At 41.1% G+C, this 21,606-nt stretch overlaps 1 protein-coding gene across 19 annotated transcripts in view; it reads left to right on the top strand.

Moving 5' to 3' along the window:
• Positions 1-2,901: 2,901 nt before the first annotated feature.
• The window catches only part of EPB41L2 (erythrocyte membrane protein band 4.1 like 2), a 93,895-nt gene continuing 75,190 nt past the window's right edge, over positions 2,902-21,606 (top strand). For 10 of the 19 annotated variants that reach the window (XM_015858473.2, XM_015858484.2, XM_015858493.2 and 7 more), the window contains exons 1-2: positions 2,938-3,063; positions 7,331-7,413. The gene's annotated coding sequence lies outside the window, so the exon portion shown is untranslated. Of the gene's footprint in view, positions 3,064-3,655; positions 3,766-7,330; positions 7,414-21,606 lie in introns of those variants that run through there. The other 9 variants (XM_015858488.2, XM_015858490.2, XM_015858491.2 and 6 more) reach the window with 5 other exon arrangements.

Raw genomic sequence — 21,606 nt, forward strand, 5'->3', positions numbered from 1 at the left:
ATAACTGTCAAGAGTGGGATTGTTGCATTTGTCCCTCCTGTCAGCACCACAGCTGGGCAATACGAAAAGTCACGCCTTCAAACCACAGCAATACAATCTGTCTCTTGTTTGGGGCTGTATCTGATGTGTCAAAATGCAAGGCAGGAAGGAATCTGGCGCTGTTCTACTGCCAGAAAGGCAAAGCAGAATCACACATTTGGGAATGACATTTAGTCATCAGTAATCAATAGCAACATCCTTTCCTGTGATGCTCAGATACCTTTCCCATCACTTTGAGTATGTGTGTAGATTGTGTAAACCTGAGGCACTGACTGCAAGTTATGCTGCTGTGCATATGAAAACTCATGCCAATAGAGAGAAAAGACTTTTACAGAATCACAGAGTCATTGAATCTGAGGGGTTGGAAGGTACCTCTGGAAATCATTTAGTATAACCCCATGGAGAGGGTTGGTAACAAAGGTTTATCACAGAAAGGTTTCAAGTACAATGAGCCTCCTTTCCTAGAGTGCTTTTTCTATACAGTAGCATATCCTCTAATAATTATGGAAGATGTTCTCATCCACTTTTCCTTGAAGCCCTGCTGAACACCAGCAGACATGAAAGTGGATGCGCCAGCAGACTCTGGCATGTCTGTGAACAAAAAAGGAGAGATACATTTTCCTACCAGAGAGCAAATGCTAATTCCCTCCTAGGATTCCCACCTATGAGAATGCTTTGTGGAAGAAGGAGAGAGATGCTGTTTCAGGACCAGTTTTATTAAAGCACTCAGGATTTTACACAATAAAATCCACAATGATGGTGCTTAATAATTAAGGTTAAAGCAACTACAAATTAACAGTATTTACATTATTGAACTAGGAACAAATTATGAGGTTTTACTGCTATTGTGTTCACTTTCTTCATCCATTACTTGGAATAATTTTCATTTGTTTCTTCTTCAAAACCTTTAAGATGGAGAAATCCTTCCATACAACAAAGGTAATATATTTATCTTTGCTCCTTTCTTTCTTTCAACATCAAATCATTTCTGTTTTTTTCTATGTGTTTTAAAGAAAAGCAACATCGCAGTTTAAGCCAGTGTTACAATTTTCCTGAATATTCTAATCTATGGAAACTTCACTACAGGCATTTCCATTGGGTTTAGCAGCACTGGGAACCTTACTGAACCTTACTTTCCTTCATGTTCAGATAAGTTGAAGCTCCTGAGGAATAAGTCAAAGTATATTATAAATTCAGCTTCGGAGATTGTTCTGCATACAAAAACTGTCTAGAAATACAATCCTAACCCAGGTTGTGCTGTGATAACTGTAACATCTGCTATATCAAAGAAAGAACCACAGTGACTGATGCTCTTGAATAAGAAAAGCGGTAATCCATCCCCTCTTTAAGAGAGTCACAGGTTTTTTTCTTTTTAAATTCTATTTTTGAATATGGAGTGATACTGAAAAATCTTTAATTAGATTAATTTAAATTCTATGCTATAATGAAACACGAAGATTACAACATCAAGTAATATCCCGAGTAAATGCCAGAATTAAAACTGCTTGTGCACATGCATTATAACTCACTCCTTAATTATTGGTCCCTAACCTTCTTCACTGTGTGTGGAATGAAAAATGCTGAATTAAGCACAGATATCAAATTCTACTTGCTCTCTGGTCACTGCGAGTTGCCTGTTGCTCTTCAGTGTTTACATTAATTTCCCTTAATAGCAGTAGCTTTTATTTCTGAAGCATCAAGCAGGCCTTGATTCCTCCACCTTAAATATTATGAAATACTTAGAGTATGAATATGGAAATATTTATGGTACATCGCATGTTGACTTCATTTCCAGTAGTAAGCTGTTCTAAATGAGAACCTGGCATGCTAAAACTGTCATTGTGAAGACATCCATCCACCTCCTCATAAAACGTGACTGAAATGATGGCACATAGCACTACACAGTAACTACACAGAAACTTTTGATAAAGAAGCTATAGAGATCTAAGGAATTTATTCTAGAATTCTCTAAAGAACACTCAGAGCTTTAGTCATAATACTTCTCTTTCCCTTTTTTTCATCACATTCCAGTTTTCTCTATCATTACACAGAGGTTACCTAGAAAATTGCTTACTTTACTACACGGTTCTGCCGCAAGCCAGCAAATCTATTCTGTGCGCTTATTGAGGTGAGGTGGGAAGTCTTTGATTAACTTTAGGTTATAATAGGATGAGTGGCAATGGCCTTAAATTGCACCAGGGGAAGTTTGGGTTGGGTATTAGGAATAAATTCATCTCTGAAGTAAAGCGTGGCATTGGAACCAGCTGCACAGGGAGGCGGTGGAGCATTCAAGATATGTGTGGATGTGATGTGAGTTACTGGGCATGGTGGTGATGGGCAGATAGTTGGACTAGCTGTTCTTAGAGGTCTTTTCGAACCGTAATGATTCTGTGATTTTGTGATATTTCTTAACACTGATGAAGTTGTACAGGCAACAGTTACTGTGTTCTGGGCTTTGCAAATTCAGTCTGACTGTGTGGTGTAAATAATTTTCTTAAGAAGCAAAATAAAAAAGATCAAAGTTAGGAAAGGTCTATTTAATGAGACAGATCTTAGACACCTGTTACAGCAATGTTTCTCCCAGCTTTGTCCTTCTTTCTTGTACACACACGCATCAAGTGAAGGCCAGAGCATTACCTCTCTGCCCAAAGCTTAACTCATCTTTCCTACGCTGGGAGAAAGCTGGATCGAAGAGTTTGATACAGGTAATGAAGCAACTACTGATCGGACCAAGCCGGGTAAGGAACACCGAGCACCCAACTCTGAGGAGAGGCTGTAGCGGAGCCGTTCTGAGGATTGACGGGCGGCTCAGCCAATGGTGGAGAGATAAGGGGAGAGGGGCAGGGCTCATCGTGGGGGCGAGGCGGAGTGCTGGCAGCAGGCGTGGCGCGGGGCCGGGCGTGGCGCGGATTGGCCGCGGGGCGGGGCCGGCGGGGGTTTCTCCCGGGCTGCGCTGACGGCTGCGGTTGGGAACTTGGATTCGGTACGTGAGCGGCGGGTGAGCGGCGGCCGTTTGGCCGGCAGGTACCGGCGGGGGCTGCGCTGGGTCCGCGGCTTCGGCCGGCGCTGAGCGGCGGAACCGGGGGGAATGGAAGGGGTCGGGGGGCACGGAGCGGTCGTGGCGCCGTGTGCGGGCTGCGGAGGCGGCCGGGGGCCGCTGAGCCCCGGAGCCACCGGCGTTCTCTCCCGCTTCTCCCGCCGCGGGACGCGGAGGCCGCGGGTGGGGCCGAGCCGGGCCGGCCGCTCGCCTCGGGAGCAGCGCTGCCTCGCTTCCTCTCGCTTCTCTCCTGGCCCCGGGCGGCGGCTGGGAGGCGGGAGGTCGGGGGCTGTCAGAGCGGGGCCCGCCAGGGGACGGCAGGGGGCGGCAGCGGCTCCGAGGAAGCGTGTCCGGCGCGGCGGCTGCGGCCCGGGGCTCCCCGAGCCCCCCCGGTCCCTCTGGCGGCCGCTCGGAGTCTGTTAACGCTCGTTCGGAGGTTGAGCCGCGCGCGGCAGCCGCTCGGCGCTCCGTTTCGAATCTCCCTCGCGGCGCCGCCGCTGTCTCCGGCCGCGCTGCCGGGCCCTGGCTGAGCCTGGCGTCCTGGGAGCCCGTCCCACCGCTGTCGGTGGGATTGAGGCTGGGGCTGGCTGCGAGGCGGGGAACGGGATCTGGTGTCATCCTCAGATGTGTCCTCGTCTCCATTAGCTGCGCTTCCATGCAGTGAGATCTGCACGTTGTGTGGGCATCAGGTGTGGAAATGAAGGGGTCAGTGTGTGTGGCTAGAACGGGCTTAGGAGCGGCTATTCTGTAAGTGACTGCTGAAGCGTAAAGGAGGTCTGAAAAAGGAGGTGGTTTGAGATTTTGTCATCTTAATGATTATGATTTCCAGAAACAGCTTCTGAAATAAAGCTGCTGGTTGGGAAGAAGCAATAGCCAGCCAGTGGGCAAACCAATGTTGAAGGGCTTTGGTAATGGGAAAGGCTAGTAAACAGATCTCTTAAGATGGCTTTGCTTCTTGTAAAGCTGCCCAATACCTGCTCTTAATTAAAAACATATAGTTTGTAGCTCCTTCAATGACATGTAGTACTTTGCTCAGCTTTACTGCCTCATTTTCTTGTCTGCTAGCCTGTGTGCTACCAGTGCGTTAGTAATGCTATATGCCCTTAGCGATACACAACAACCTTCAGGAAATTCTCATAGGCTTGTATATTTCCAGACCTGGAGACTTTGAAATGAAGTATTGCTGTAACGGGGAATATTCAAAAAGTACAGCTGCATCCTTCAGCATGAAGTTTTAAAGTTTCATGCAGGGAATGAACTCTGTCCTTAAACTCCAGAGCCAACCTGTTGCTGGGTAGACCCTGCTTTGTGCCATCCCATGTTACATGGGAATGACCCTGATGAAAGGCTATTCAGCTGAAGTGTTCTGCTTCAGCTGCTGCTCTCCTCCTTCCAACATTTCCAGTTCTGCTTACTGTGCTGTTTTCTCTATGGTGAGAAGCTGAGCTGCTCTCTTGCATGAATTACAGCTTTCTGCTGAGTTGAGTTCCCTTTGAGCTTAGAATAGGCCTTTCCTTCCTGGTTTTCAGAGGCTGTGGATCTCAGAGATTGTACTGCCAGCTTGTACCCATGGCGGAGGATTTTGCACTGTAATAATGCAATTTATAATGGTCTAGATGGGACTTGTAGAAGCACATATCCCATGTGTATACTTTGAAATCACAAAACATAACAGCTAGGGCTGCATGGAGTAGACTTAAGTTCCATTTGTTCAGAAATACACTTCTTGTTCCACCTCTGTAAGTCCTCAGTAATTGCAATTAATCCATAAGAAAGCAGCCTTTCAGTACCTGAAGGGAACTTACTCCCAGGAGGGGAGTAAACTCTTCCAAAGGGCTGATAATAGCAGGACACAGGGAAATGGTTTTAAGTTAAAAGAGGGAAGATTTAAGTTGGATGTTAGGGGAAAGTTCTTTACTAGGAGAGTGGTTAGTTTTTTACTAGGAGTGTTCTTTACTAGGAGTGTGATTCTGTGATTCTGTGATAAGAAATAGCATTTTTGTTATCGCTTCTTGTTATGGCTTTAGTGGTAGGAGCAAATAATGGTCGCTCTCTGAAACCAACCTGACCTGTTGGTGTCTTCCTGGGGATCTCAGTGGCAATACTGCAGGCTTAAACCACTCTCATTTGGTGGTGTAAACCAAAGAATAACTGTATTGATTACTAAATTCAGTATGGTTTGACCTACTTAATGGGTATGGACATAGACAAAAATGTGCATTTTTCATGTGGCCCCTTCCTTAGTCATATATTTAAGGATGAGGAACATGGACCATAGGAGTGTGTTCTGGGCATGTTTTAAGACACTTAAGGGAGGTATTGAGGGTTGTAATTAACAACCACTTAGCCATAAGTTATCTGTAAGTTCCTATTCAAAAAATATCAAACTAGATTTATAAGCAGCATATAAAAAGTAACAAGATCATATCTTTCTATTCTGTATTTGGTTCTTACAGGGTTCCATTTTTTTTTAATTCTACTTTTGTCAGTGAGATATTACTCTTCAAATATCATTTTTGCATGTAACTGGAAATAATGTGAAGAACTAGGAAATGTGTCAATCCATTCCCCTATAAAAAGGGGAAGAAGCAAAATAAAAGGATGATAGGTCATAGAAAAGCAGACTATCCCAAGCTGGAAGAGACTCACGGGAATCATCGAGTCTAACTCTGAGCTGCACATGGTATCACCCAATAATCAAATAGTGTATCTGAGAGTCATGCCCAAATACTCCATTAAATATGGCACCTGGAGCCATGCCCACTGCCATGGGAAGCCTGTTCCATGCCTGCTGCTCTCTGGTGAAGGACCATTTCCTGACACCCAGCCTGAAACACCCAGCACAACTGCACACCATTCCTTTGGGCCCTGTCACTGTCATCAGGGATAGGCGATACATCTGTAACATGGGTGAGCTTGGGTAGTGTGGCAGTGAAATGGTTCACTGGCTAAAAGGAAAGTCTAAACAGCTTCTACTTTGCAGCTGTAGTACGAAGTATTACCCTAATGATTGAAAGAAGGCAGGATTAGCACTTAGTTTGGCTTATCTTAGTTTATCACTTGTAGATTTCAGTAGGATAAAAGTGATGTTATCAGAGATTGTATTATATAGTATTTGTGCTGTTTTTAGATATTTTTAAAATGAAATAAAGTGCTTTCTAGAAGAAGATGTGCTAATTAAAACGGTTATTTCATTCTGGAGCTGTTCTTACATTTTTGGCAGGAGATGAAGAGGGAAAGGTGGGCTTTCTTCCTTATAAGAGGCAGAATAAACCCAGGAAAAGCAATGCAGGAAAGTCACTCTTTGTACACTAGATGTAAGGAAAGGCATGGAAGCAGGAAAGGGGGCTGTGGGAGTGTGTGAGAGTGTTATGGCCTGGATTGTACAAGTAATCCAGCTGCATTTATAGGGAGGTGAGTGTCCCTCTCTACTCGGCTCTTGTGAGGCCCCATCTGGAGTACTGTGTCCAGGTGTGGAGCCCTCAGTACAAGAAAGGCATAGAGATTTTGGAAAGGGTCCAGAGGAGGGACATGAAAATGATCAGGGGGCTGGAGCACCTCCCCTATGAGGACAGGCTGAGGGAGTTGGGTTTGTTCAGCCTGGAGAAGAGAAGGTTGCGGGGTGACCTCATTGCAACCTTTCAATACCTGAAGGGAACCTATACCCAGGAGGGGAGTAAACTCTTCAAAAGGGCTGATAATAGCAGGACACGGGGAAATGGTTTTAAGTTAAAAGAGGGAAGATTTAGGTTGGATGTTAGGGGGAAGTTCTTCACTAGGAGAGTGGTTAGGTACTGGAACAGGCTGCCCAGCGAGGTTGTGGATGCCCCGTCCTTGGAGGTGTTCAAGACCAGGTTGGACGGGGCCCTGGGCAACCTGATCTAGTAAATGTGTATGTTTGGTGGCCCTGCCAGGCAGGGGGCTTGGAACTACATGATCCTTGAAGTCCCTTCCAACCCGGGTAATTCTGTGATTCTGTGCATTGTGAGAGGTTAAGAGAACTCTCTTTCTGACTTAATAACTATTGATGCATGGCAGTTTAACTCCTTATTTTCTCCTCAAGAGATTTTAAAAATGAAACTGCAAGTTAATTTGTGGCTGTCACCTCCTCAGTATTTGCAGGGTGCTGAAGTGCTTAAATGAGGAATGTGTTTTATAAAATAAGTTCACACTCCTGGTTTTCCAAATCTGTTGGTTGGTGGGGAGATGATTGGTGTACTTTGACTAGAAATCTAATTCCATGTTTTGTTACAGATCAAGAAGACATCGGGCTGTTATCCAGTTGTCGTGGTTGGATTGCGTTCTGCAAGTCTTCAAGGCTTTCAGTGGCGTTAAAGGTAACTTGTGGCTGCTGTTGTTGTTGTTTTTATTGCCAGAAAATTATCCAGCTGAAACATATTGAAACATATCTGTGGGTTGTTTGAATGTCTAATAAACATGTTTGCTTTTAACGTGTAAAAACTTAAACTGTTGAATGTGGCAATTCTGTAATATTTCACAAGAAGCGGCATATGAATGATACAGTGAGTATTTTTTTCTTCTAGCAAATATTGATTTCTTAATTAGAGTGTTTATGGTATGAACTGCTGTGTGAAAGTAATTTTACTAATGACTGATTTCCATATTAATGTTTTCCTTGTGTTTGAGTATGTTGTAAAGATTTATAGGATAAATAAAGGATAAAGTGGTATCAATAGAACATAATATGTAGATTTTTCCTAGTTTTGGAGCAATGCCGGGTCTGGATCTTTTTCTTATCAGAGTAGATCACTTGATTGTAGGGGAGCTCTGAGGTTGTCCAAGAAGCTGAGGTGTCTGCTCTGCACATCACAGCTTTCTTTGGGGGAGGCATAACAGATGGTGGCTGGACTCAAGTATATGAGATGCTATGAAGACCTGACTGATGAAGTTGGCCTCTTGTATAAATAGTGACTGGCTGTCTCTGAATATTCTCAGAAACAGGTAGATTTATTTATTTATTATTTGATGTGTTAGTTTTCTTTTTAATGGAGATAAGATACTGCTGGTCATTAACAGTAGCTTGGTTCTTCAGGCCTTGTGAAGGAGCATTGCAGGAGGATTTTAGTAAAACTGGAGACTTTTGTCAGTGTCTGTGGGGCTGTTTTTTACTTGCTATAATAGCTACAATGTTGCCCATTCTTCTGCGTTTTATTTCTTCCTAGGATTATTTTTTTCTGAAGAATGGTGTGATATATCTTGATTTTAATTTACCTAATTGTTATTGAGTGGCACAGCCTGTGTGCTCTGTAAGGTCATTGTTAGACTTTGGCGTTGAGTAGTAAAATAGGGTTAACTGAGGACAGTTGAAAAGGGGCTATGAATTGCCTTGCTGCTCTAGATCTGAATCTTCCCTTTTGCTTCTGACATTGTCTGTGTGGTTTTCTGTTTGCAAAGCACTATTTCAAGAGAAATGTTCTATAGGAAAAGCTTTTTAGTGACCAGAAAATAAAAATAGACTTTAAAAGAGAAGTTTGGATTCTGAGTGATCAATTTCAGCTAAATTGCTTGCGCTGATAACAAAGCAGAGTGTAACCAAATATTTATTGTTGCAATTACCCTGTAATTAGTAGTGTTGTACAGCTAAATGTAACACCAGACTTTACTGGAAATTATAGCATGCCATTGCTGTGGCTTGAGAAGTACAGAGCATAAGTGTGGTGTTCTTTTTAGTGGGCTGGATAAGAATTTGACTACAACATTTTAAAAACATAGTTTTTGTATTCTTAATAACATTCCTCAGTGCATATTTAAAATGTATGATGTGATCTCTTACCGCAATGGAAAGCTACAACAGCTCTTTCCAATTTGAAACGCTCTGTTATCCTTTATATGGGACTTAAAATAGATATTCTTGCAAGCTTCTGCAACCTTTACACTGATTCTTGACTCAGTACATATCCCACTTCTGAAAACTAAAAAAACATTGAAATCTGATGATAAAAATAAGCACTTGTTTTACACTTATTCAAAAGCTTTCTGCTTTCAGGTATTCACAAGTGCAAGCATTCACTATTAAAATGTTTTAGACTATCTGGAGTTTATCTTGCAAATACGAAAAGAAAAACCACAGCAAACTCGTTTCAGAATTAAATTTCAGTTTTAGGCTCTGAAATTTTGTGTTCTATTTTCAAGTACTGTGTTTTCTACTTTTTCAACACTACTTGGAAATTAGCCATTTACCCAGGAGGGGAGTAAACTCTTTGAAAGGGCTGACAATAGCAGGACACGGGGAAATGGTTTTAAGTTGAAAGAGGGAAGATTTAGGTTGGATGTTAGGGGGAAGTTCTTCACTAGGAGAGTGGTTAGGCCCTGGAACAGGCTGCCCAGGGAGGTTGTGGATGCCCCGTCCTTGGAGGTGTTCAAGACCAGGTTGGACGGGGCCCTGGGCAACCTGATCTAGTAAAGGTGTATGTTTGGTGGCCCTGCCAGGCAGGGGGGTTGGAACTACATGATCCTTGAGGTCCCTTCCAACCCGGGTCATTCTGTGATTTGTTTCCTTTGAAAAATTTTATTTTTTCCCTTCTATCCTCTGCTTTACTTTTTTTTGCAGCTTTACTTATGATATTAAGTGCTGCTGTTCCGTTGTCTTTCAGTTTAAAATAGCAAGATATTAAGACTGTGTATCATTGATCCTCTCTTAGAGGATTGGGTGCTTCTTCTGTATGATGTTTTGGGTCCTTTTCCTGGTAGGATGCTTTGTTATTGGACCATGATTCTGAAGCAGATCCCATGTCTGGAGGGGGAGCAGGGCTGGAGCCACAAAGAATGTTTTAACACAAACTTTATGGTTAAGTTATTGTTTGGTCTTAAGGCGGCTTTGTCCCCTTTATAGTCAGTGCTGCTGTATTGCAGCAGTCTTTGACAAGAGGCTAGCTACATAATGGTCCAAGGCAGCTGCTTGGGTCAAGCCTGAGGCTCCTACAAATCAATACTATTTCATCAACTCCTTTTCTAAAGGAGAAAAAAAAAAAGACATGTTGCAAGTGATTTTAATATTAAACCCTTTGTGGACATCTAATTCTGTCATGGTAACTAAGTTAAGCTGTTGGATGTTTAAGACTTGCTTTCAGAGAGTACTTTCTTCTGTGTGTTGGAGGATGTGTTTTATAGAACGCAGTTATCATTTGTGGAGGTGGTTAAGTGCTGTGCACTGACAGATCGATCTTTTTCTCCTATCCTTCCCACAACCTCTCTTCTGCACCCAAGTGTGCTGTTTGCACAGTATACTACAAGATTGTAACTCTTTTCCAAATGTTGCCAAGCATTGGCATGTTTTCAATGCGAAGAGGAAAACACACATTTGAGATTCATACTCAATCTGTGTTTCATGATTTCAGTCTGTAGAAAAGGTGAAATACCTAGTCATGCTAAAATAGGCCTTTTTTTTTGGTCACGGTGGAGTTTAGTGTAGTGTCATTCCAGAAAGAAAGATGTTAAGTTTCGTGGAATAACTGCAGAATAATGAGCTGCAATGTAGCAATGTAGACTGAATACTCCAGGGAAAGTGTGTGTGTGTGTGGGGGGGGGGGGGGGGGAGGAATTACATTATTACCAGCATTTTGTTCTTGTACTGTGGCAGAAATGACACTACAGAAGGGAATTTGGAAGTACTTCATTGTTGTGTTGAGGATGAGATCATGAGATCACACTTGAGGAAAAAAGGTGCATTCCCTGTTGCTCTGTAGAAGGGCTTATATAGTACCAGAGGTATTTATTCTTGAAATTGTAATACAAATAGAAAATGAAATCTAAGAAATAGTGTAGTAGACTACAATGTTTTCTATTGGAGAGAGCATCAATGTGATGGACTGAATACCAAGTTTTAAGAAATGACATGTAACAGGTAACTGGGGACTGCATCTTCTTGAATGGTAAGACCTGACTGGGCTAAGGCCAGAAACTTGTTTAGCACCACACATCTGTGCTTGTTTTAGCAAGTTAACTAAGAGATGTGTAACTGTACATCTTACTTTCATACTTTGACCACTGGAAGCTCAGTAATTCTGAGAGAAACGTTCAGTCTCAGCTAGAGGCCAAGTGTTAAAATCAGACAAGTCTTTTTAAAGGAAGAGCTTATATACCAAGAGTGATGCCAGAGGCTGCTTTAGTTATGGTCTCTGTGTGTATCATGACTTTCTGCTGCTTGTATCGTACAATGCCTAATGAAGCTCTTGTGGAAAATAATCATATATTACCTGAAGTATATCTTGTGGTGCTGACTTGTGGAAGTCTTGAATGATTTGGCTCTTGAGGCATTGTGGAACTTTGAATATTGTGTTAAGAATGAAAAGTGTTTTCACTTATTGCTAGTGAATGGAATATCTTTTTTTAAAGGCTATGTGAAAAACAAAACGTGCCTGATGTGTTGCAGCAGAGCTGCTTTTTGTTACTTTTAAGTTGGCTTCTTTGCATCTTTCATACCTTTTGTTCTGTTTTCTCTAGTTTTTAGGGTTTCTTTCCATTATTGAGCAATGCCTGCTATGAAGATAGCTGGTTTACTGTAGAATTCACTGTCTGTTGGTGCTGTTTACAGCATATCTTAACTAAATGGCAGGACCTACCTTGTGGGGTGTCAAAAATTAGGAATCCGACCAGGTGGAAGTAGGTGATGTTTGGTGAAGTACTTAGTCACTGAGCCCTAATTATCTCACTTGAAATACCAGTGTCTATCTAAACTGTTGAAGGAGTGAGAAGATTAATTTGCCTAGCAAAGGTGTACTTTTAAATGAAACGAATATGTTATGATACTAAGTTATTGACATTGAAATCAATCTCCTTTCTTTTACTTCAGAATGAACTTTGCTTGCAAAGGAAAATGCATGGGTCCTTTCTGTTGAAAAGCTCACAAGGATGTTCTTGCTTGACTGCTTTTAAAAGAGGAGCCAGGTTTTTGACTTTCCTGTTAAGCAGTTGATGACTCCATTTATGTACTTATCTTAAAGAGACTTTCCTGTCAGTGTTAGTTTTCAAATTCTAAGTGGGATTTTATTTGTACAGCTCCCAGCATTAACAGCAGTAGAGGATGCTGGCCAGAAGGATCATTGTATATAAGCAGTTAATTTTTCTGTGCAAGATGCTAAAAATGGGTATATTCTGACCTTTGGTTATGTCAAGAAGGTAAAAGCATGGGCATTTCTGGAAGAGTGCTTCTTTCCTCTGGCTGATTTTGACTTTTTTTTTTTTTCTTGATTGAAGTTTCAGATAGCTCTGTCAGTGTGTCTGTAGATGTGTCTTGGTAAAAAAGGCTCTGTAATTCTGATTGCAACTCACTTAAACTTAATGTTTGCATTCTGAGATCTCATCTAGTACAATCTTTTGCTTAAAACAAATCAAACACAAAATGAAACCACTTAGTTTCATTTAGAGCTACAGTGAAGTGAGGACAAGAGCTGTTCTTGGCTGATGGTTTCTGGCAGGTGCTGTTCTTAATTTGCTTTTTGAAACTTGGAGAGAAATAACTGGGTTTGGGGTTTTGAGAAGCTGGTGATTTGGGAACTACTGTAGTGGAATGTAAATGTCATCAAGACAGGGTGGATGAATTACCTGGAGTTTGGAGTGAGCAGGAACTTAAGTAAAATTCTGATTGAGGTACTATAAATTTTTCATTTGCATGTTTCGTGGGTCACCATTGGAAGAGATGGCAATGTATATATTTAAGAATTTAGAGGTATCTTGTTTAATGTGAAGCTGGTGTTGATTTAAAAACTTATTTTAGAAGACATAGGAAGCTGTATGTGTATTTATTTTTTAAAACACTTTGCATATTCATATTGGAGGTCAGTTCCCTGTTCTGACCATATTCTTTCAATATTGGACTGTGCTTTGGGGGTTGTAGGAACAATATTTTGATAGCTGATAGAAGTTAGAGCTGGGCTCAAGTTGCCTGAGTGTTAGGATTTATGCTACTTCAACTTTTATAACAGGGGAAGTACTTTGTTTTAATTATCAGAAACTAGTGCTAGAGAGTGAGACAGCACTGTGTGGTGAGTGCTTTGGCCTGCTGTCAGATGGTACTGTGAATTCTTGAAAGTAGCTCATCCTGATTTGAGGAGGAAGGCTTTGTGCATTGCAAGGGTGTTTTGTGATATTACCCTTAAAGTTATCATATTTTGTTGCACAGATGCAAGAATGCCTGATTTCTTGCATTTGATTTTGTTTTGAGGTTTTTTTCCTGGATGTGTTCAGTTAAAAGTTGTTCTCTGATAGTAGAACATCATAACTAGTACTTGAAGAATTGTGTGGAAATTCTCTTATTGAGGTTTCTCGGTGTCATGGTGTTTTGAAGTTTGCCGCACAGCAGAACAATGTGTACTTGATTTTTTCTACAAAACTGGAAGCTGCTTTTGCACTTTGTGTTTTGCTGTTTTTTTCTTTCTAAAATGTAGGAGAAACAGAACCATGAAATAACTTTGCCTGTCCAAACAAAGCTTCATGAGTACTTCATATTCTTATTAAAACAGCAAGATGCTGCTGTAATGGAAATTCTATGTGTGTCATTTTTCTAGCTGTTTGGTTGCTGTTGTTTGAGTAGTACGTCGTCTATTTTTTGTAAGGCCACCAACCTCGTTTTGCCATTTATTTATTTATTTTTTAAGGCATAAAGCTTTGATTATTTCTACTTCTCGGTAGCATAAAATAAAATTGCAGACAGTTTTCTTTAAGCATGTTTTTGCTGTGTGCTATTGGTCTGAAATGATGAATGAATGATGTTGGCACAGAGGGAAGTAGCATCCTGTAGAAATGAGCGGACTTGGAGTTGCTTGAAATTCTTCTGGCTAGAATTCATTGCTCCTTAAGTCTGATGTGATGAGCTTAATTTATAGAGTTGTCTCTTCTGTAGTTTTAATCATTCTGTCTTGCATATGAAAACACTGAAACAGCAAATTTGCGTGCTAACTAAGTTGTAATTTTTATATCAATACAGAATTTTAGCTTCCAAGTAGTGATATGAGCGTCCACGGATAGTTCAAGTACTGTGGTCTTGCTATCGGGTGTCCTTGAAAATAAGAATTAAGGCCTTAAAATTAGAAGGCTGAATATCTGCAGTGTATTATGGAGGTTATGTAGGTGGTCTTTAAGTAACTGAAGCTGGCCTTTCATTTGTAGCAGTTAGGTGTGTTGTTTTGAGTTGAAATTCTTTTCCTGCCCTTTCATTTCAGTTTATCCTCCAAAGGTGTGATGCTCTGTATTTTCTCTCCCCTTCATCTTTTCAGCTCCAGGCCTTTCATAACCCTCTTCTTCCCACTGTGTTTTCCTTTGTTCTCTAATCTTTCTATTGATTTTTTTTGTCATCCCTTGTGTTAACTCTGAAGTAAACGTTACTGTTGTTTGCAAAGTCCAAAGCAACTGGGACTCAAGACAACTTTTTCTCTTCTGATTGTAGCTAGAGGAAACACTTGTAATGAGTTGAGTTATGGTTTTACAATTCAAAGTTGTGTAACTTTTATGCCACTGCTGTGAGCTGTAATATGTTACATGATCCACAGGTGGGATTTTCAAATGCTACACTGCTCATGAATGAAAAGCAGCTTGTTGCTTTACCTGAAGGTGATCACTTTTAGGACTGAAAGTGTAGCAGCCAGACTGAATTCTTTTGCTACGAAATAGGCAACATGATATTGCTGCAAATGAGATAATCTAAAGTAGGCCTTGCATCAACAAGATGACAATTAAGATTCTTCTCTTGCAACATCAAGTGAAGATAAATGTGCTCTAGTCCAATACTTCCAGCCTTCTGTTTTGGAAACAGTTGTTCCTTTAGCCTTAGTAGAAGAAAGTAAGTTGGCTTGCTATCTTTTGAGGCATGTTCTCCTTGCAATTTACTGACCTCTGTCTCCTTGCTTGGAAAGCACTGCTATAGGCTACACTTACTTCTCAAGAGTAAGCAATTGTTCACATGACAAAGTTCTTTTTGATGCTGATACCCTGAAGGGCTGGCAATTCTGCAAAGGGCTAAAATGTTCTGTAAGAGGTTTCTCAGCAACTCAGTGCTTTTCAACCAAGAGGGCATATGTTCTATATTTGGTTCTCTAGTTTGATCTACTGTTTGGGTTGTAGTTACTTGTTTGAATCAGTTGTATGCTTTGTTGATTTAATATGATTTTTCTAAATGCAATTGCAAGTATTTGTGTGCAAGTCTGATCTTTCTGCTTTGATCCTCAAAATCTGTCTATGTAGCTTGCTGCTGCAAAGAGGAAAGTGATAGCATAGACTTCTGCTAGCTTTCCATTTGACTGCCCTCTTCTCTCTGGTCACTTGCATCTCCTGAATAAGTGCTTCTAGATCAGTTAGGAAGCATCTTTGCTCTCTCTTGCTATTGATTTAGAGAAGGCACAAGAGCTGTTTCAAAAGGTGGCTGTTGGTGGTATGGTGGTAGAGGTTGAACCTTCTCACGGGTACATGTTGCTGTGTGACAGATGGCAGCAGAGGGGCAGTGTGACAAAATAGTATCAGATATGAAACAAAGGTGTGTCATTGAATCCCTCCATGTGGAAGAAATGGCACACATTGACATTCATTGATGCTTGCTGTACATTGATGGAAACTAAAGAGTGTGTGAGCATGCTGTGGTGCTAGATGGTGATTTCAACAGTAGAGACTCTGGGCCACCTTTGCTGGTACAGATTTTTACAAGCACAGCATGCAGGCTCTTTTCCATTGCTGGTGAAAGTGTGTAATTAATCACAGAATTATCAAGGTTGGAAAAGACCTAGAAGATCATCTAGTCCAACCATTACCAATAATTCCCGGCTAAATCATATTCCTCAACACAACATCCAAACGTTTCTTGAACACTCCCATGGTCAGTGACTCCACCACCTCCCTGGGCAGTGCATTCCAATGCCCGACTACTCTTTCCAAAAAGTAATACTTCCTAATGTCCAGCCTGAATCTGCCCTGGCGCAGCTTAAAACCATTCCCTCTAGTTCTATCACCAATTACACGAGAGAAGAGGCCAACCCTCAGCTCACTACAGCCTCCCTTCAGGAAGTTATAGAGAGCAATAAGGTCTCCCCTGAGCCTCCTCTTCTCCAGGCTGAACAATCCCAGCTCCCTCAGCCTCTCCTCATAAGGCCTGTGCTCCAGACCCCTCACCAGCTTCGTAGCCCTCCTCTGAACACGTTCCAGGGCCGCAATGTCTTTCTTGCAGTGAGGGGCTCAAAACTGAACACAGTACTCGAGGTGCGGCTGCACCAATGCCGAGTACAGGGGGACAATTACCTCCCTGTTCCTGCTAGTAACACTGTTTTTGATGCAAGCCAGGATGCCGTTGGCCTTCTTGGCCACCTGGGCACACTGTCAGCTCATGTTCAGCCGAGCACCAATCTGTACCCCAACGATGGTGGTGACTACATTGAAAACTAGTGTTTTATAGCTGAGAAGCTGAGAAGTTTCTCTATCAAATAGTTACTGTGCTATTTCTGTTGTAGCTTCTGTAGAAATAAGATACATTATTTTTGGAGCTAACTACATATAAGGAAAAACAGGATTATTAACAAGCAGAACTAATCATTCTTATTGTACCTTTATACTGTTTGACTTCTCAGTTTAAGGAAGTTTTCTCATCAGAATGGTTTAGTGACTTGTTAATGTCTCTACCTGCATTTCATGTGGGAGACTGTCAAAATACAGCAGTTGATGGGCAGGTAGACAGTAGCTTTCTATGGAGGGATTTCTTCTTGTGAAAACTATGATTTATTTTTTATTCTACATAAATGCAGAAACTGATGCATTAAAAGATTTTTGATATGTGTAACACTGTGACATATGGTGTTATGACTATTTTCTTTTTTTTTCTTCCCTGTAGCTTATGTAAGCATTATAAGAGTACTGTGTCATTAAATATGAGGCATCTTCTGACCTTTCAGAAAAGGTTGTGATGCCGTTATGAGTGTCCTAAATCAGATCTGCTGAGTTCTTGTAATAGGATGCTAAAGACTCTTTACTTTTTCTCTCTTCCTTGTAGAAAGTCAAGAGAATTTTGTTCACAGCTCTTTTGTTCTGAGGCAAGAATTGAATTAAGCAACTAAAGACCTACACAGGCTTCAAATGAACTTCTCTGAAGTGATTTATAGTAGGAACCTCCAACATGGCTTATTGAACATTGTATGTTCAAGATAAAAATATCTAGAAATTGCTATAGTAGTCCCTGGGCAGGACTGAGGTGTTCACACTGTCTATATGTGAACACGCACCTATGCCTGAATTATTGTTGCAGGTTTTTAAACTGCCTGTCTTTGCTCAAATTGGAAGTTGATGGGCTGCCCAGCTGTGAGTAAAGGTCACCTTTTGATTCAGAATGACACTTCATTGTTCTCATACACAGTGGTTACTTCTGGTCTAGTGTGACACCATGTCCAATAAAATGAACTGCAATTTTCTAGCCCTTGTGTTGGGTAGGGTAGGAATTATGCCATGGGTTATTTGTAGTCTGAGGAATTGCTGCCAGAATACCAGAGTGACCATCTGAAGTTGCCTCATCTGCAACAGCTGAGGTACTCAGATAATCAGTGTGAACTAATTCAGTTCGTTCATTTGCAAAAACATCACAAATGTCTAACCAGAATTATCAAACTAGCATCTCAGAGTGTAATTTTTTTATACCTTTTGGTGTTATCAGTTCAACACTTGCAGCAATCGGGGCTTTACAGCCTTCCATTCTAGTTCTCATGATCCCTTGTTTGCATATTTGAGTTAGAAAGATCGAGTTAAATGTACAAAATTACGTTTGTGCACAAAGTACTTTGTATGTTGAGTGTAACAGTGGGATGAGCAGGAGAGCCGGAAGGCAAAACTCATGAGCCATTCAAGCTGAATAAACTGGATCTAGAGATCCTATCTCTCTAATATCAGCTGAAACTGACTTATGTAGTTAGGTTTTTTTTTCTGTAGACTTCAACACTTTTCAAATAAACTTCATGATTGATAAAAGCAGAATCCAATGATGGTTGGGGCATCACGGTTTCAGTTTGCTTAGGTTATTAGCTGTTTTGGGGTATGGATTCTAACTTTATTTTTTGTGGTGGATTTGGCATTTGTCCTAGGAGAACATAAAAGCATTCATTATTAACTTTACATATTCTTTTCTTGCTTTCCTTAGAGAACCAGATTAGTCATTTTTTGATTTGTGCCAGGAATTATGGAATCATTCGAGTTGGAAGAGACCTCTGGAGACTGTTCTGTCCAACCTTCCTTCCTGTTCAAAGTGGGGTCACAGACACTTGTCCGCTCAGATTTGAACATTTCCGAGGAAAAAGGCTGCACAACTTTTCTTGGCATCCTGTTCTTAGTCCATGATGACTGTAAAATTTGGGGGTGGAGGCGAATACACATTGTCTTATTTCAATTTTGTTCACTAGGTATCACTCTGCAGATCCTGGCTCTGTTTTCTCTACTAGCCATGTCAAATATTAATACATTATAAGAAGATTCTCTGCACTGAGCCTTATCATCCCCATGATAAACAATTCCAGCTTTTTCAGCCTTTCTTGATGTCAGATGCTTCAGGCATCTTATCTTTGCTGGGCTTGCTCCAGTTGGTCTACATCTTCTGTACGAAGAATAATAAGCTGAATGGACCTGCAAGTTATGTGTTCGTAGACATGATGCCAGAAAATAATGGCAAGAGAATAATAATAGTACAGAGAATCCAGAGGTGTCTGTTAAGATTGTAGGACCCTCTCCTATTCTGGTTTAATGCTCTGCCATGTATGGTTTGTGTACATTTTGCCAATGATTACCTTGGCACTCCTTATAAGAGCATAGAGTTTGTATTTGGTTCTAAAGTCCAGCTTGTAGGTTTTGTATAAGATATTGCAGGTGGTAGTAATAGGGTAGGGCGAGATTAGTCAAAAGAGAGCCAGTGCAGAAAATGGGGGGCTGCTTTTGTGTGTATGTGTGTATGAACTTTACCTGGCTCAGGACTTGTGAATCAGCGGTTAAAAATAAGAACTTACACAACTTTGCTTGTCTTTTGCTGTAGAAGCTATTTCTTCTGTTTTACTTTGATTGTTATTTGTACAGATACCGTCTTGTGCAGATGTCAGGTGGAGTTTAAACCCTGCTTGGGAGCATTGTTGTTAAACTTATAGCAGTCATAGACTTGGAGATGTTAATTTTTCCAGTTTCAGCTGAGGTTTCTGAATTACTTTACCACTTTTTCCCTTCAGTGAAATCATTTATCCACGTTCCTGCTTTTCCTTCCTCCAAGAATGGTTATGCTTTTAGCAAAGCTGAGTACTGTGGATCTCATTTTGCTGTCAGGTAAATATTGCTGCCATGCAAACTTCATGCATCGTTGACTTCTGCAAGCTTCTAAGTTTACTCAGCAGAATGTATCTTATTTGGCAACTGAAATCTGTGACAGCTTGTCATGACTAAGTAGTCTTATTTCCTCCTTTTTCTCCCTCAGAGGAGAAGGTGTTAACAGTAAGAGGATGTTGCAAGATAGGGAAAATGCAGCCATGATTATTGCCTTAGTAAGACATAAGCTGTGCATGTTTCTTAGTAAGATTAAGCTGTGTCTGTTGTGGACAGATGTTCTGTTAGAACTAGATGTCAGTTGTTTTTCTTTTGTAGAAGTCAGTTAATTATTTTGAGAAAGATTTCAAGTCCGTGTTTTAACATTGCTATTAATACCCCTTTCATAGTTGTTCTTCAGTAAGATTTCTGAATTTATCATTACTTACCTTTAGGATTTCCTTAAGTGTTTGTTTTTTAAAGTCCAGATGTAGTTTTTCTAGAATGTGAGTGTTGCTCATAAGACATTAGATATTGTATTAGAACACTGCCATGGCATAGTAATGAAGCAAAGTAAGTGCCTCCAGACTATGTTATAATGCTGCATGCTGTTTGGTTCCTAGAGCCACATGTTCTACTTTAGTATCTTTATCTTTTCAAGCATTAGAAGAAAATCACTGTTCTGCATGTATCCAGTTATTTAGTTAAACATTCTCTTACCAGGGATTTTATAGTAAACCAAGTGCGTGCTGTTACTCAGTACAAAATTCAGTCCTTCACAGGTATTTCTTTCCTTGATGAAGAGAGGGCCTGCTAAAATCACAAAGCAGAGTGAACCAGGCAATAGCTGGTTCACATCAACTTAGCTGTCAGATGTTTGGGAGTGTTTCAGGAACAGTGGCAGAGACTCCTTAGGAGCCGAGGCCTGGTGGTGGTCATCTGAATTGGTAAGAAAATATGGAATATGACTGATCAAATGAAACTGAGTGTTCTGTGCAGAAAACTGGGCTTCTTGTTGTTGTGGAAGTGGTGCTGTTTCTTCTTTGGCTTTAATTGTGTGGGAAAGAAGATGGTTTCTAAGTGAAGGGAAGAGGAAACTGTCCCATATTTATTAAATCGGTTTCCTATCAGGAAGTATGCATTGAGATTATATGTTTGGCAAGCAGGAGTACATATTTTGGCACATACTTCTCGCTCTGTAACTTTAACTGCTTGCCAACATTGCAGGCAACACTAGCTGCAGCCTGTGTCCCAGGCAGTTTGGTTTATAAATCCCAGTGCCTCCCTGCAACCAGGGAGAAGGTTCTGTGGGGTTGGATACTACTTGGTTTCCTTGGTTCTTTTTCTGTTTTTAGTGCACTGGAAGAGAGACAGAGAGAGGGTAAGGAACAGCTAGAGGAGTGAAGATGATGATAGTGATAATGAACCTCTCTGCATCCTAGTTGAATATCCTGTGAATATTTACCTAAATTTGAGCATGTTCCAAGTCAGTTGCAATGGAGCCAGTCATCTGCAATCAAATTGTATCTGAAAGATACTCTTTAAACCATTGTTTGAGTGCACCAGCCTCCAGAAGTACAAATGACATTGCCCACACAAGCATTTCAGAAATGTCTGCAGTCTTTTCTTGCTTATCAAATGCAAAATTTATCCTTATTCTTTTCACAAAAATACTAGTCATATGCCTGAAACTTCTATGGGGCTGAACATCATGCCACGAACTCCAGTTCTCAGTGATCAGATGCATATTTATAACTCATTTAAAATAACACTTGACAAGAACAGAGATGCAGATGCACTTAAGTATAGAAATGTTTTCTGTTTTGACTTTATATGATAGTGATGAATGTGCTATTAAAGAAGATTGGATACTTTAAAGAAAACAAAGCTTCTGAAGTTTGAAGAAAAGAATAATAGAATTATAGAATGGCTTGGGTTGGGAGAGGCTTTAATGCTCACCCAGTTCCAACACCCTGCTGTGGGCAGGGTTGCCACCTACCGGATCAGGCTGCCCAAACCCTCTTCCAGCCTGGCCTTAAACACCCCCAGGGAGGTGGTGGAGTCTCCTTCTCTGGGGATATTCAAGACCCGCCTGGACTCCTACCTGTGTGATGTGGTGTAGGGAGCCTGCTTTGGCAGGGGGGTTGGACTCGGTGATCTCTAGAGGTCCCTTCAAACCCCTACAATTCTGTGATGGGGCATCCACAGCTTCTCTGGGCAACCTGTGCCAGCGAGGAGAAATTGCTGATAGAACTGTATGGGAAAGATTC

The sequence above is a fragment of the Coturnix japonica genome, chromosome 3 (assembly GCF_001577835.2).
Source record: "Coturnix japonica isolate 7356 chromosome 3, Coturnix japonica 2.1, whole genome shotgun sequence".
In the NCBI taxonomy this organism is placed as follows: Eukaryota; Metazoa; Chordata; class Aves; order Galliformes; family Phasianidae; genus Coturnix; species Coturnix japonica.